Raw genomic sequence first — 13,244 nt, forward strand, 5'->3', positions numbered from 1 at the left:
GTATTCTGTTACAGCAACATAAAATGGACTAAAACAACATTTGACTGTTTAATTAGAAAATAAGTTAGATTCACCAATCAATTAGACAAATATCTGCCGAATATGAGCCAGTCATGGCATAGTTGAAGGAGCTTAGGTGTGGATTCAAATTCTAACTGCTAATTCTAAGCTGTGTAACCTTGAGTGGTTCTTAAAACCTCTCAGTCTAAGCTGGGCACAGTGGCTCATGCCTGTAATCCCAGCTCTTTGGGAGGCTGAGGTGGGAGGATTGCTTGAGACCAGAAGCTGGAGATCAGCCTGGGCAACACAGTCCCATCTCTACAAAAAACAAACAAACCTCAGTCTGTTTCCTCATTGCACCATCTACATCACAGGGTTTAGAAAGGTTGCAGAGTTCAGAAAGAAAATATTCGGGATGGGCGCAGTGGCTCATGCCTGTAATCCTAGCACTTTGGGAGGGCAAGGCAGGTGGATCTCTTGAGCCTACAAGTTTGAGACCAGCCTGGGTGACATGATGAAACTCCATCTCAAAGAAGAAAAATATATATATTCAAAGTCCTAAAACATAGTAAGTACTCAAAAATTGTCTATTTCCCCCTCATTGACCTATAAAACTAAAAACATAGATTAAGATTCTTTGTCGACTTACTGAAATATTACTAAGATCCAAGCCTGTTATATCTAATAGTATTGAATGTATTTTCATTTAAAAAATTAAAAATGTTACACCAATCAATATCATATTTTATGATATCTAAATTTATCTTTGCCCTCTCAACATATATACTTCCTATTTTATTCCTTTCCCAAAGTTATCAATGCCCCTCCACTCTTATTTGCCACTCTCATAGGTAATCTATGTTTCCACTACACTGAAATGTTGCCTGAATTCAACAAACTTTCTCACACCTCCATTAATACGTTCTCTCTGCCTACAACATCACCCCTTCCACCAGCCTTCCTCTTAACAAAGTAATGTCTTCACGATTAAACTCAGGTACCATCTTTGGGAAGCCTTTACACACTCAAACACTGCAAGCTATTATACACTCATTTTTTTTTGTATTCCCTATTTTACACACTACTTTATCCCTACTAAACAAGATGAGTGCAGAGACTGGTTCTTACTCATCTTTGTATTCCTAACATCTACTAATTTAATTCCTGCCACATAGTAAATACTCATATGCTTTCAGGAATTCAATAATGCCATGACATAAAAAAATAAGTAAACTCCTCAATCCTTACATTATTCTAAAATAATTCAAAAGCATTAAGCAACAACATATCATTTTCATGACTTTAAGAATGCCCCCACTGAACTGTACACTTAAAAAAGAGTTAAAATGATTAACTTTGCTACAGATACTTTTACAATTTTTTAAAGCCCCAGTAATCCAATTTTAACTTTAATTTTCACATATCCCTCAGTGAAAGAATCCTACTTTCATCAAAAAGGAATTCTACAAAGGATCCTACAGCACAGTTTTACAGGCTCTGGAACCAGAATGTTAAGGCTGGAATCCTGGCTTCATCATTTACCAGCTATGTAATCCTAGGCAAGACACTTAATCATTTTGAAGCTCAGTTTCTTCATCTGTAAATAGGGATTATAACAGTACTGGTCTCAAAAAATGACTGTAAAATAATACACACAAAGCACTGTGTAAACACTCTGTGTTTTCAAACTGGGTTTCATGAAATATTTTGCTTTCATTTTACAAATTGAACTTTCATGTAAGGTTTTTAAAAAACAAAGAAATCTTTGGTTTAAAATAATTTAAACCAAAAGACATAAGCAAAAGGACAAAGCTAAACAGCACTCATCTAATGCTTACTTATATTATTAACATCTCCCTCTGCAGATAGCCATTTACTAAATTATTTACTTTGTTGGCATTCCCGCTTAATTTAGTCTTGCTTTGCATATCACAGAAAGGAAAACTCTTAAAAACATAATCTCCACTTTGGGATTCCAAGGCTGTAGAATCACTTCAGCCCAGGAATTCAAGACCAGCCTGGGCAACATAGTGAGACCCAGTCTCTCCAAAACATTTTTTAAATATTAGCCAGGTGTGTTGGCATGTGCCTGTGGTCCCAGCTACTTGGGAGGCTGAGGTTAGAGAATTATTTGAGCTCAGGAGGTTGAGGATGCAGTGAGCTATGACTGATGCTACTGCACTCCAGCACAGGAGATGAGCAAGACTCTGTCTCAAACAAATACAATCTCATCTCTAATCATGATAAAAACCGATTGAGGATAACTAATTTTGGGCTGATACTGAAAATAAATGACAAATTTCCTAGTTGCCACTAAGTCAGGTCTAGTTGTTTAATTGAAGTGGTCCTAAACATTTACACCCAAACAAAATCAAATCTAAATATTCTTTTTTTTTTTTTTTTTGAGACAGAGTTGTGCTCTGTCACCCAGACTGGAATGCAGTGGTGTGATCTCAGCTCATTGCAACTTCTGTAGCTGGGATTACAGGCGCGTGCCACCACACCTGGCTAATTTTTTTGTATTTTTAGTAGAGATGGGGTTTCGCCATGTTGGCCAGGCTGGTCTCGAACTCCTGGCCTCAAGTGATCCACCCACCTCGGCCTCCCACAGTACCTGGATTATAGGCATGAGCCACCACTCCCAGCCTAAATATTTATTCTAATGCTAAATTTCAATTAATATTAAAAATAGAAAATTGACTTAAATGCAGAATTTTTTTTTTTAAGATAGGGTCTTGCTGTCGCCCAGGTTGGAGTGTAGTGGTCGATCTCAGTTCACTGCAACCTCCGCCTCCTGGGCTCAAGCAATCCTGCCACCTCAGCCTCTCGAGTAGCTGGAACTACAGGTATGCACCACCACACCTGGCTAATTTTTGTATTTTTTTGTAGAGCCAGGGTTTCCCCATGTTGTCCAGGTTGGTGTGGAACCCCTGGGCTCAAGTGATCCACCCACCTCAGCCTCCCAAAAGTGCTGGGATTACAGATGTAAGCCACTCTATCAGCTAAATGCATTATTTTCGAAGGCTTTAAATAGAAAAGTTAAAGACTGAGACTCAGGTTATTGTCATTACCATCTAATTTGCAGTTGTCACAGGATTTCGAAAGAATATGCTCAAAATACAGTAGTAAGTGCTTAACTAAATGTAGCTTTCCCTCTCATACCAGTCACCTCCAGCACCTCTTTTCTGCTTTCCCAAGAGCATACATTTAAACTTTCCCATGACCAATAGGGTTCTCCAGACCTCCTCAGATTATTTTGCCTTAAATAGTCTCCAATACTGTTCTCTAATCACCTTCAATACCCTTGTGACTTTTTTCATTCATTCAACCTACCATACTGTATTACCATCACCACTGTAATTTTATTGCTAGTCCTTGGTTCAATTAAATTAACATTTTTGGCATATTTATATTTGTAGTATTTATTATATGACTAGCACCTTATTAATACAAGGTTAATATTAATTTATACACTTTACCTTCAATATGGCCCTTCCTTTGCCTTAGAAATTTTAAAATATATTCCTCTGTTACTAGGCTATCTCACTGCAGTTATTTTATGTTCTCTCCCCTCAAGCCTTCAGTCCTAACTTCCCCATTCTTACCTAAGGACAATTTGTTTTCTGAGATTTTCCTGCTGATATTCACTAAATAACCATCTTTTCAGATGGAAGCACTATATCTATCTTTGTATCTACCTCTTTTTTCTCCTAGTTATTCTTAAGAGAAGAAAGCATGGCTCTTTTCCAAAGATAGATCCTTTACCTAAAAAAAAAAAAAAAAATTCCATCTAGCCTTTCAAAAAGACTTTATGCCCTCCCACAGTACCCCCTCCAGGATCTTTAACTGCCCCTTTGCAATTGCCTGCTTCTCTTCCGACTTTGAGCATCAGCAGACCAATCTTCCCTACCTTAACACAAATGTAAAAACCAAATCATCCTATTTCTATTCTTCCATTCAATGCCAAATATTGAAAATAAGTGACCTGTTGCCTCCATTTTCTAAATACCCATTTACTTGTTAACTTCTTGTACTCTGTAGTTTGTCCCCATAAATATGTACTTTCAAAGGTAACTAACCTCCTAGACAAATCCAAATGGCTCTCAATCCATCTTTGACCACTAAGAAAAGTTACTATCACTAACCAAAGTGACAACAAAAGCTAAACACAAATTCTATCTTCTATGTGAAGCCTCTAATTGTCTATGTGTCCCCATTTATTACATACCACTTAGGCTTTGAGTGCTTTAAGAATCTTCTGAACTCAGTTCAATTAACCCCTTCACCTCCTGGAAATTTTCTTCGCTTCTATGAAACCATACCTTGAATCTTCTTCCCTATGGCTTTCCTTCCTTTTCTGATTCATTTAAAGTAGTTTAATACTACATGTAAGTTTCTACGCAGTGATTTCATGTCTACCGAATCCACTTACTTAGCATTTCAAATTCAATCAAACCTGACATATCTTCACTATTATATCCTCCAAATGTGATTTCACTCAAATCTTTGAGCAATTCAAATCTGCTTTTCTTAGAATACTACAAATTATTTAACTTTTTTTCTTACTAATGGTATAAAATATATAAAGCCCAATTTCCCACTACCTTAAGATCATTTAGCCTCTTAGTGCCCTTCTTGAAGTCGTCAACCTAAGATATACTAAGAAAGTAATAGCTTAAGTCTCTACTTATGATGTATATCCCCTATCAGTAGCCCTGGGAACTTTGGTCACTACCGACAAATTTCTATTAATCTCAAAAATAATACAGATCTTTGTCATATTTCCCCCCTTCCTTCCCCAGGAACTTATTTCAAAGTATTCTGTGCATTCCACCTAATAGCTATCAAGTTTACCTTGACAAAAGTTCTATTCTCTATCATTCAATAAAATTTCTTTGATTAAGGTTTAGATGTAAATTTTATTGTTCTTCACACACCATATTCCCTAAAGTTCACTATACTTTAAAAACTAAACTTTTTTAAGGATCAAGAAAAGACAGTGTGTCTTGCCATTTATCTTCAAGAACATAAAACTGGGTTCTGTTAGAATCAGCTATAATCCAACAGGTACAACATGGGTATTCATTTTTGAACTAAAAATGTTTATATTTGTTATCTCATATTCCTTTGTACTGTATCTCATTTAGGCAGAAATAGCTATTCATCATCAAATACTCATCTTCAGAGATTAAAAAAGAGCATAAAAATTTTCAAATATAGCAGTATTTTCATCAAATCACATAATTAAATGTGAAGTAACTGGCACTCTCACACACTGCTAAAAGGAGTAGAAATTGGAACAACAAATTTGAAAAACCGTAAGGCATTACTGCTAAAGTTGAACATACATATTTCTATGACCAGTTTTTCCACTTCCAGAAATACATACTTGACAGAAATGTGTGCACATGTGCACCTAAAGACGGGTGTAGGAATGTTCATATCAGTATTATCATAATAGTGCAAAACTAAAAACATCCATCATACATTAGAATCAACACCAATGTGAATGAATAAACTCTTTCTATATAGAAAAATACAGATTAGGCCAGGCACAGTGGCTCACACCTGTAATCCCAACACTTCGGGAGGCCGAGGCAGGCAGATCATGAGGTCAAGAGATCGAGACCATCCTGGCCAACGTGGTGAAACCCCGTCTCTACTAAAAATACAAAAATTAGCTGGGCGTGGTGGCAGGTGCCTGTAATCCCAGCTACTCAGGACACTAAGGCAGGAGAATCACTTGAACCTGGGAAGTTGAGGTTGCAGTGAGCTGATTGTGCCACTGCACTCCAGCCTGGCGACAGAGCAAGACTCTGTCTCAAAAAAAAAAAAAAAAAAAAGGGAAGAAAAACACAGATTAGCCTCACAAAAATAACATTACCCGAGGAACACTTATTCTATGCTTCCATTTAATAAAGTTCAAAAATAGGCAGAGCTAATCTATGGTTTTTAGACATCAAGATAATGGTCACCCTAGGAATACAAAAAGGGAATAACTAGAAAAGAATATAAGGAAAGCTTTCAGGGTCCAATAACAATATTGATTTCAATAAACACTCACCAAAGCAGAATAAGTGTGTTCATATATTGGAATATATAGTGAATTCACTAAATTATGAAACCCATGAAATAAAGCATTCCCTAATATTAGAAACCTCAGGCAACTCAGTTTCTCTGTACCTCCGTTGCTTCAACTGTAAAACAGACTACACCAAGTCTGTAAGCTTAAATTCCTAGATTTTTTTTTTTTTTTTTTTTTTGAGATGGAGTCTTGCTCTGTCGCCCAGGCTGGAGTGCAGTGGCGCAATCTCGGCTCACTGCAAGCTCCGCCTCCCGGGTTCACGCCATTCTCCTGCCTCAGCCTCTCCCAGTAGCTGGGACTACAGGCGCCCGCCACCACGCCCGGCTAGTTTTTTTGTATTTTTAGTAGAGACGGGGTTTCACCGTGGTCTCGATCTCCTGACCTCTTGATCCGCCCACCTCGGCCTCCCAAAGTGCTGGGATTACAAGCGTGAGCCACCGCGCCCGGCCCCCTTTTTTTTTTTTTAGATAAAGGTACTCAGTTCCTTAAACGGAAGAAAAAAATTTTAGTGACTATTTGATTGCCATTTTAAAGATAAACATTGCAAAGACAGAATCAAAACATATCATTTTTTCCTTCCTCTTACAAAAGAACAAGATATATTAGCAGTTTTCTTTCAGAATCATAGTTACTGATTTCCAATAGAATAAAATTGAATATTCTTTATATTGCTACTGATTAGTAGGTAAACTAATATGAAAAGACCACTAGACAAGAAAGGTCATCTTTTTTCTGGTTTCAGACTATGTCCCTCTATAGCAATAACAATGTTTAAAATTACTAGTTTTAAAATGTTTTGAAATATAGTAAAAATCAAACAAACACCAAACTTAGTATTTGCTTGGTTAACTTCATAATGCCAAATTATAACAGAAACATCAGTATCTGACAGCTATTTGATAAATAATATTAATGACTGAACTATAACTTCTACTTACAAGCACCATTAAATGAGAACCCTCATTAAAAATTATTAATTTATTATCAGGCTCCCTTACAAGCTAATAACTGAAAAGAATGCTACTCTCCTGAGAATATCAAGATTATAAAACTTTTATATTCTGTACCATCACCCAATACTATATATATCCATTCAATATTATATTGAGTTTATTTCTCTCAAATTTTCATATTTAATATAATCCATTCTGAAAATATTCAAATAAATTTTCAAAAACTGAAATGCATTGTTAAAAAAGATCATTTCACCAGTTTTTCTAACATAAATATGAAGCTTGCTTCTTCCTCTCAAATAACACAGTATGAATATGTCATTGTATGGTATCACACTTCTAGCTAAACCTATTCTAAGGTGCTTATCATTCAGATAAAGGCAGACTTCTTCTTCTGAAGCACTTGTCCAGGGACGGTGTTCAAAACTTGTTTTCTTGCCAAATCTTTCCTTTCCCTCATCTTCTTCATCTCAGTAAATCACACACCGCCATCTATCTAGTTTCTCAAGCCAGGAACCAGGAAATCATTTTTGACACTTTTCTTCTCACATCCAATCCATCATGAATCTGTCAGTTGTTCCTCCTCCACACTTCACCATCTCCTCTCTAAAATATATGTATAATCTGGCTACCATCATGTTTTTCCTGGACTACTGTAGTATTAGAGTATCTTTACTTTCACCCTTGCCTTTCTCCAATCCATTCTCAGAGTAGCATTTTAAAAATGTAGATTAAAGCGTATCACTTCTCTAATTCAAAATCTTCAACGACTGCAACGTCTTTAGTAAAACCTGTAAGTCTTTAATATGCCCTACAAGGCCCTGTATAATCTGCTTTCTATCTCTTATTTCAGCTCATATGGTTTTCTGCCTCATTATGCTTCTGCCATCCTGAACTTTTCATTTCTTTCAAAAATTAAGTTCTTTCCTGTGTCATAGCCTTCAAACATATTTTTCTCTCTTCCAAGAAACTCTTTTCTCTCCTGACCTGTCTTCTTATTCTTTGTTTCCACTTAGTATCACCAAGTGAGGGAAGCCTTCTCTGAGAATACAACATTAATTTCTCCCCATTTTCTCCACCATAGCACTCTGTTCTTCTCTTTCACTGAATTGATCATAAGTTGTAATTTTACATTTGTTTATTTACTTGTTCTTTATCTGTTTGCACTGTTAGACGGTAGGTTCCATGAAGGCAGGGATCATTTATTATGCACTTAATACATATATCATAAATTAAGGGAGCACTTCATAATATTTATGTTTAATGAATAAATGGATGTGAATGACTTTGAGTCCAGAGAATAAATTACAGTTCAAAGTGGTTTCCCCTTCTCTGGGTCTCCCATTGTCACTTGATCAGCTTTCCAACTGTTTCTAAAAGAAAGACGCAAAAAGTGTTTCTGAAAGCTTAAAGAAAATACAATAGAGGAAATGTCAGGAAGTTGTATACGTTATGTCAAATAAGTGCAACAAATAATAATACTAAGATCTCATGGGAAGGAGAAATCCCTAAGGGCTACAAGGACAAGATATGATTTTATTCACAAGGCGGAATTTGACCTGAGTATTCAGACTGGTAAAATTCCAAGAGGTGGAAAAGTAAGGGAGTGAAGCCCAAATAAGGAAGTAAACAGAGGCACAAAGTGCTACAGAAGTTATAAAACTGGAATGTGGCACCTTAAATTTACAACGTAAATAAGTGTAAAAAAGCTAAATCTTGTATAAGAAATCTATATCCCACGTTAAGACAACTTCAAAGAATTTGAAAGGTTAAAATAACTCTATCTCATCAGTATCCATAAATCTCTTCTGACTCCAATCTTTGGCTTCTGAAGTTTTCCAAGCACTTACAACATGCTTCCATTAGTTTTTACTCTGACCAACTGCCTCGTTTCCATATTCTTACCTGTGTTTTTTATTCACTCATTACCTGATGAAATTTCCCCAGTAGATTAATTCAGTCAGTTTTTCTTTATAGACTCTCTAGGATTTCACTTTTCTTCTGTTATTTACGGGGGGTAAGCTTTTTTTCTATGACATTTCGATCAATAAATACATCTTTAGAAAATCTTAACTTTTCATATGTACTAAAATTTTGTTTTACTATTGATTCAATAGATTTTACTTTAAAATCTGTATTCCTACTTCAGTTCTTGCCTCTTAAATTCATATATTGAGCCCCTCCTATATCCTGTTTCCAGAGGTAAACCAGGAAGGTCTAGCACAGTGCCTTGTAGAAAGCATTCGGTTGCATTAGATAAGAAGTTTGTAGTTAAAAGTTTCTAAAGATACTTCCAAGTTGAAAATTCTACGGTTTCCTTAATCTGATCTTGTCACAGGCTTTTTCCATGGACACCGTTTTCTATCTGTACTCATACCTGCCCACTCCATAACAGTTTTTGATTTCAGAGGAATAGACCTCATAGGGTACTTAGAATCCTACCATAATAAAACTGGAGGAAACAAAGTTTTATACAGGAGGAAACTAAGGCTCACAGATGCCAATAAACTTAATATTATCTACACAGTTAAGTGACAAAGTCCCGATTCTCTCTAGCCAGCACTCTATCCAAGAAGAGGATCTTACTGGTTATAAAAGCATCATATTTAGATGGGATGCAGTCTTACTAAGTTGCCCAGGCTGGACTTGAACTCCTGGCTCAAGTGATTCTCCTGCCTCAGCCTCCCTATTAGAGCAGCCCCCGATTAAAGCAGCCTGCTCATACACGTTCCTTAGTACGTTTTTGACTAGCATTGCTTTTATCTTATGTTATTTCCTGTGCCCTTAGGATATCATCTCCTGGTCAATCAATCACAAGGGTTTTTTGTTGTTGCTGTTTTTAACTACAATACCATACATACTTACCTGAAACTGTTCAGGAATGACAGTTACCCTTAACCAAAACTGGGAGGCAACCACTTTTCCCAACGCACTTCAGGTCTGTAATACAGACTTCACGTCTACATTATATGGTCTATAGTTTATAGGAAACTCTCCAAGGACAGAGACCTGCCAATACTTTGTGGTAAACTATAACTACGTAACATGAATTTTTGAAGCAATAGAAGAAACGGCCGGGCGTGGTGGCGCGCACCTGTAATCCCAGCTACTGGGGAGGCTGAGGTTGGAGAACTGCTTGAACCCGGAAGGAAGAGGTTGCAGTAAGCTGAGATGGCGCCACTGCGCTCCAGCCTGGGTGACAGAGCGAGACTCCGTCTCAATACCAAAAAAAGAAAAAAGAATTAGAAGAAATGGAAAGTCTTCGAAGATACACAATGCAGACAGAACTTGCTTCGAGCAATAGAAGTCTTTTATTTAATACTTATCAAATATCGAACGTAAGGCTCCACGCGGCCTGTTACAACACAGCATCTCTAAATTCACGTTCTGTAAACCCAAGGGAAAAGAAACACTATGATCATCCTTTTGCATTGCAAAAAACAAAAACAAACTCCTCCCTCTGCAATGTAGAATCCTCCTTTAAGTTCAGCTATTGTACATTTAAGTGTTTGCACACCTAGTGGTTCTTTTAAAACTACCTCTACAGTTATCTAGAGTCTAGGGAGTGAGTAACATTACACAAGATAAGCCTTCTTTTCGTTTAAGATCATAGCTGGTTAAGTAGAACTGGAGATTTTAAGGAGAACTGGAAAAAAGGAAAAGGTGAAAAGTAGCATGCAAAATTGAGAAACTAAATTCTGATGGTAATTTTATTAATGAAAATAAACTTTATTTAATACAGGGAAATTCTTAGGTATGAATATTTCACATAAATAAATGTCACAATGGCGTCAAATCCCAGACTTTCAGGAAAGTAACTGTAGCACTGTTAATATCACAACAACAACAACAACAAAATTCTCATCTACTTTGTTCCGAAAAGTTTTATTTTTCTTAAAAAAGGAAAAAAAGCAAACCAACCCCCCCACCCCAAAAAAAATTTTAAAAAAATAAAAATAAGAACAAACAGAAACCAGTCTGAGCTGGCAGCTGTGACAGCCAGTGAGACACCCGGGCTTTCCGGGTCGTGCTTGGCTTTGGGCTGGATGTCCACGCAGAGAGCCCTGGAGCCATCCCGCAGGTCCCACACCCAGGTACCCAGAAAACGACCGCGGCCGCACACACGGGGGCTGGCGGGGTCCGGGCCACGCTGCAGACGGGGAGAGGCACTCGGGGTGAAGGATCGCGGGGAAGGCACTGCGGTAGGAACCGAGAGGCAAGGCCTGGGAAAGCGCCGGGGACGTCCCGTGCTCCGGGACATCGGGTGCCCGCGCGGGACGCCCTGTCATGACTCACGGAGGCAAGACAGCACGGGCGGGGAAAGAGGCTGCAGGATGGAGGGAAGCCCGACCCTCGGGAGGGAACCCAACCCGGGGGAGGCCCCGACCTCGCGCGGGACGGTGAAGAGGGCCCGCCTTCCCCACGCCCTGGCCGCCCGGCCCTCACCCCCACCCCACGCAACAGGCGCGGCGGCCGGGTCCCGACGCCGGGGGCTGCGGGCCGGGGGGCGGGGGCAGCAGCCCGCAGCCATGACAGGCGCGGGGCGGGCCGCGGGCGGGCTGGGCCGCACGTGCGGGCAGCGCCCCCTGCCCGGCCTCCCCGCGGGCCCGCCCGCCCGACCCCGGCCCCGGGACTCGGCCCCTCACCTCAGGCGGCGGCGCGGCCCCGCCTGCCTCGACCCCCTCCCCCCGACCCCCCCCCCACCGGCCGAGCGGCGGCGGCGGCGGCGGCTGCACGTACTCACCGCCGCTCGCTGACTCTCGCGCTTCGCCATAACTGAGGCGCCCCCGCCGCCCCCCGCCTCGACTGAGACTGACACTCCCGGCTGGCCGGGCGGGGGCGGCCTCAGGCGACCACCCGTCTGACACGACCCGCCCCCGCATCTCCCCACCAGTTGAGCAGCGGCCGCTGCCCCGCGGTGCCCCCGGGCTTCCTCCCCACGCCCGAGGCAGTGGGTGGCAGCGGCGGGCGGCGGCGGCGGCGGCACTTACCGGCTGCGCGGCCAGGCCCCCCTGTCAGCGCGGGGCAGGGAGGGAGTGGAGGGAGGAGTGAAGGGGCACCGCCTCCCCCGCGGCGCCACGCACCCGCCTGATTGGCCCAGTTCACTCCCCCAGCGCGACCCCACCAGCCCCTGCGAGCGGCACTCCGGCAGCACCGGCGCGCTATTTGCATATTTGTGCCCGCGCCGCTGATTGGCCCGGGCGCGGAGGGGCGGCCGTGACCGCCGCCGCTCCAGCAGCGGCTCCAGCCGCGTCGGGCTGCCTGAGAGGGAGCATCCCCCTCGCCGCTCCCCTTCCCTCCCGGCGTGGCCCGACCCAGGGCGGAGGGCGGTGAGAGGCGGGGTCGTTGCTCCGCTCCAACATGGCCCCGCCGCGCCGCCGACCCAATCGCTGGCGCGGTTACTCCCGGAGCCCTGGGCGGCCTCGGGGCGGGGAAGGCTTGGGGCCGGGCGCCCTCTGGCCGGAGCGCGGGGCAGTGCAGTGGCCCCGGCCGCCCAGCCGCGGCCGCCACGTCAGGCCGCGCCCTCACGGCGGCCTCTCCCCTCGCACTGCCCGCCCCGCGGCCCCGCCGCCACGTCAGGCCCCGGCAGGGCACGCCCCAGCCGCGAGCTGACCAGTGGCGGGGTCGGCGCCGAGGTCACTTACACGCAGGGCATCTCTCGGGCAGCTCGGGTCCGCCGAGGAAGGGCGAGAGTTTCCAAAGACGTCCTTCTTAAGGAGCCGTGGATTTAGTCCCACGTTCTCCTTTCGCGCGGAGACCCGGGTGTCACGCGCCCGTGCTGTAGAATCGGGAGCACGGAGCGTGCCGCGATGATGCAGCGATTGAGCCCAGGTGCCAGCACCTGCAGTAGCCGGCGCCCGCCGCGGAGACCCAGCCCCACGCCGCGAGCCAGGGGAGAGCGCGCACCTAGGCTGCAGTTGCAACCCAATCTTCCCGAGGCTCAGGCTCCCGTTCTCCATTGCACAGTTACGAAGGGAGAGAAAAATAAACGCAAGAATTTAAGAAGAGAGAGAGAGCGCGGTGGGGGGGGGGGGGGGGTGATACTGGTTTAGGAGCAGGGGGAGTACTGGAAAACCTGGGTTCCCTCTCGATCCATCACGAATTAACTGAGTGACCTACATCAAATCCTAGCGTGTCCTAGGGCCTTGGTTTTGCCTTCTGTGAAAGGAAGAGGCTACACAAGTTGTCCAAAAGTCCTCCAGCTC

General features: G+C 42.6%; 1 protein-coding gene across 9 annotated transcripts in view; it reads right to left on the minus strand.

Moving 5' to 3' along the window:
• Positions 1-13,244, minus strand: part of CHD9 (chromodomain helicase DNA binding protein 9) — a 277,990-nt gene that overhangs the window by 189,418 nt on the left and 75,328 nt on the right. For 4 of the 9 annotated variants that reach the window (XR_004026514.1, XM_030797100.1, XM_030797060.1 and 1 more), the window contains exon 1: positions 12,030-12,078. The exons of 2 other annotated variants lie outside the window; for them this stretch is intronic. The gene's annotated coding sequence lies outside the window, so the exon portion shown is untranslated. Of the gene's footprint in view, positions 1-11,782; positions 11,807-12,029; positions 12,168-12,683; positions 12,745-13,244 lie in introns of those variants that run through there. 3 more of the 9 variants (XM_030797120.1, XM_030797091.1, XM_030797081.1) reach the window with 3 other exon arrangements.

Source organism: Nomascus leucogenys, chromosome 2 (genome assembly GCF_006542625.1).
Source record: "Nomascus leucogenys isolate Asia chromosome 2, Asia_NLE_v1, whole genome shotgun sequence".
Lineage (NCBI taxonomy): Eukaryota > Metazoa > Chordata > Mammalia > Primates > Hylobatidae > Nomascus > Nomascus leucogenys.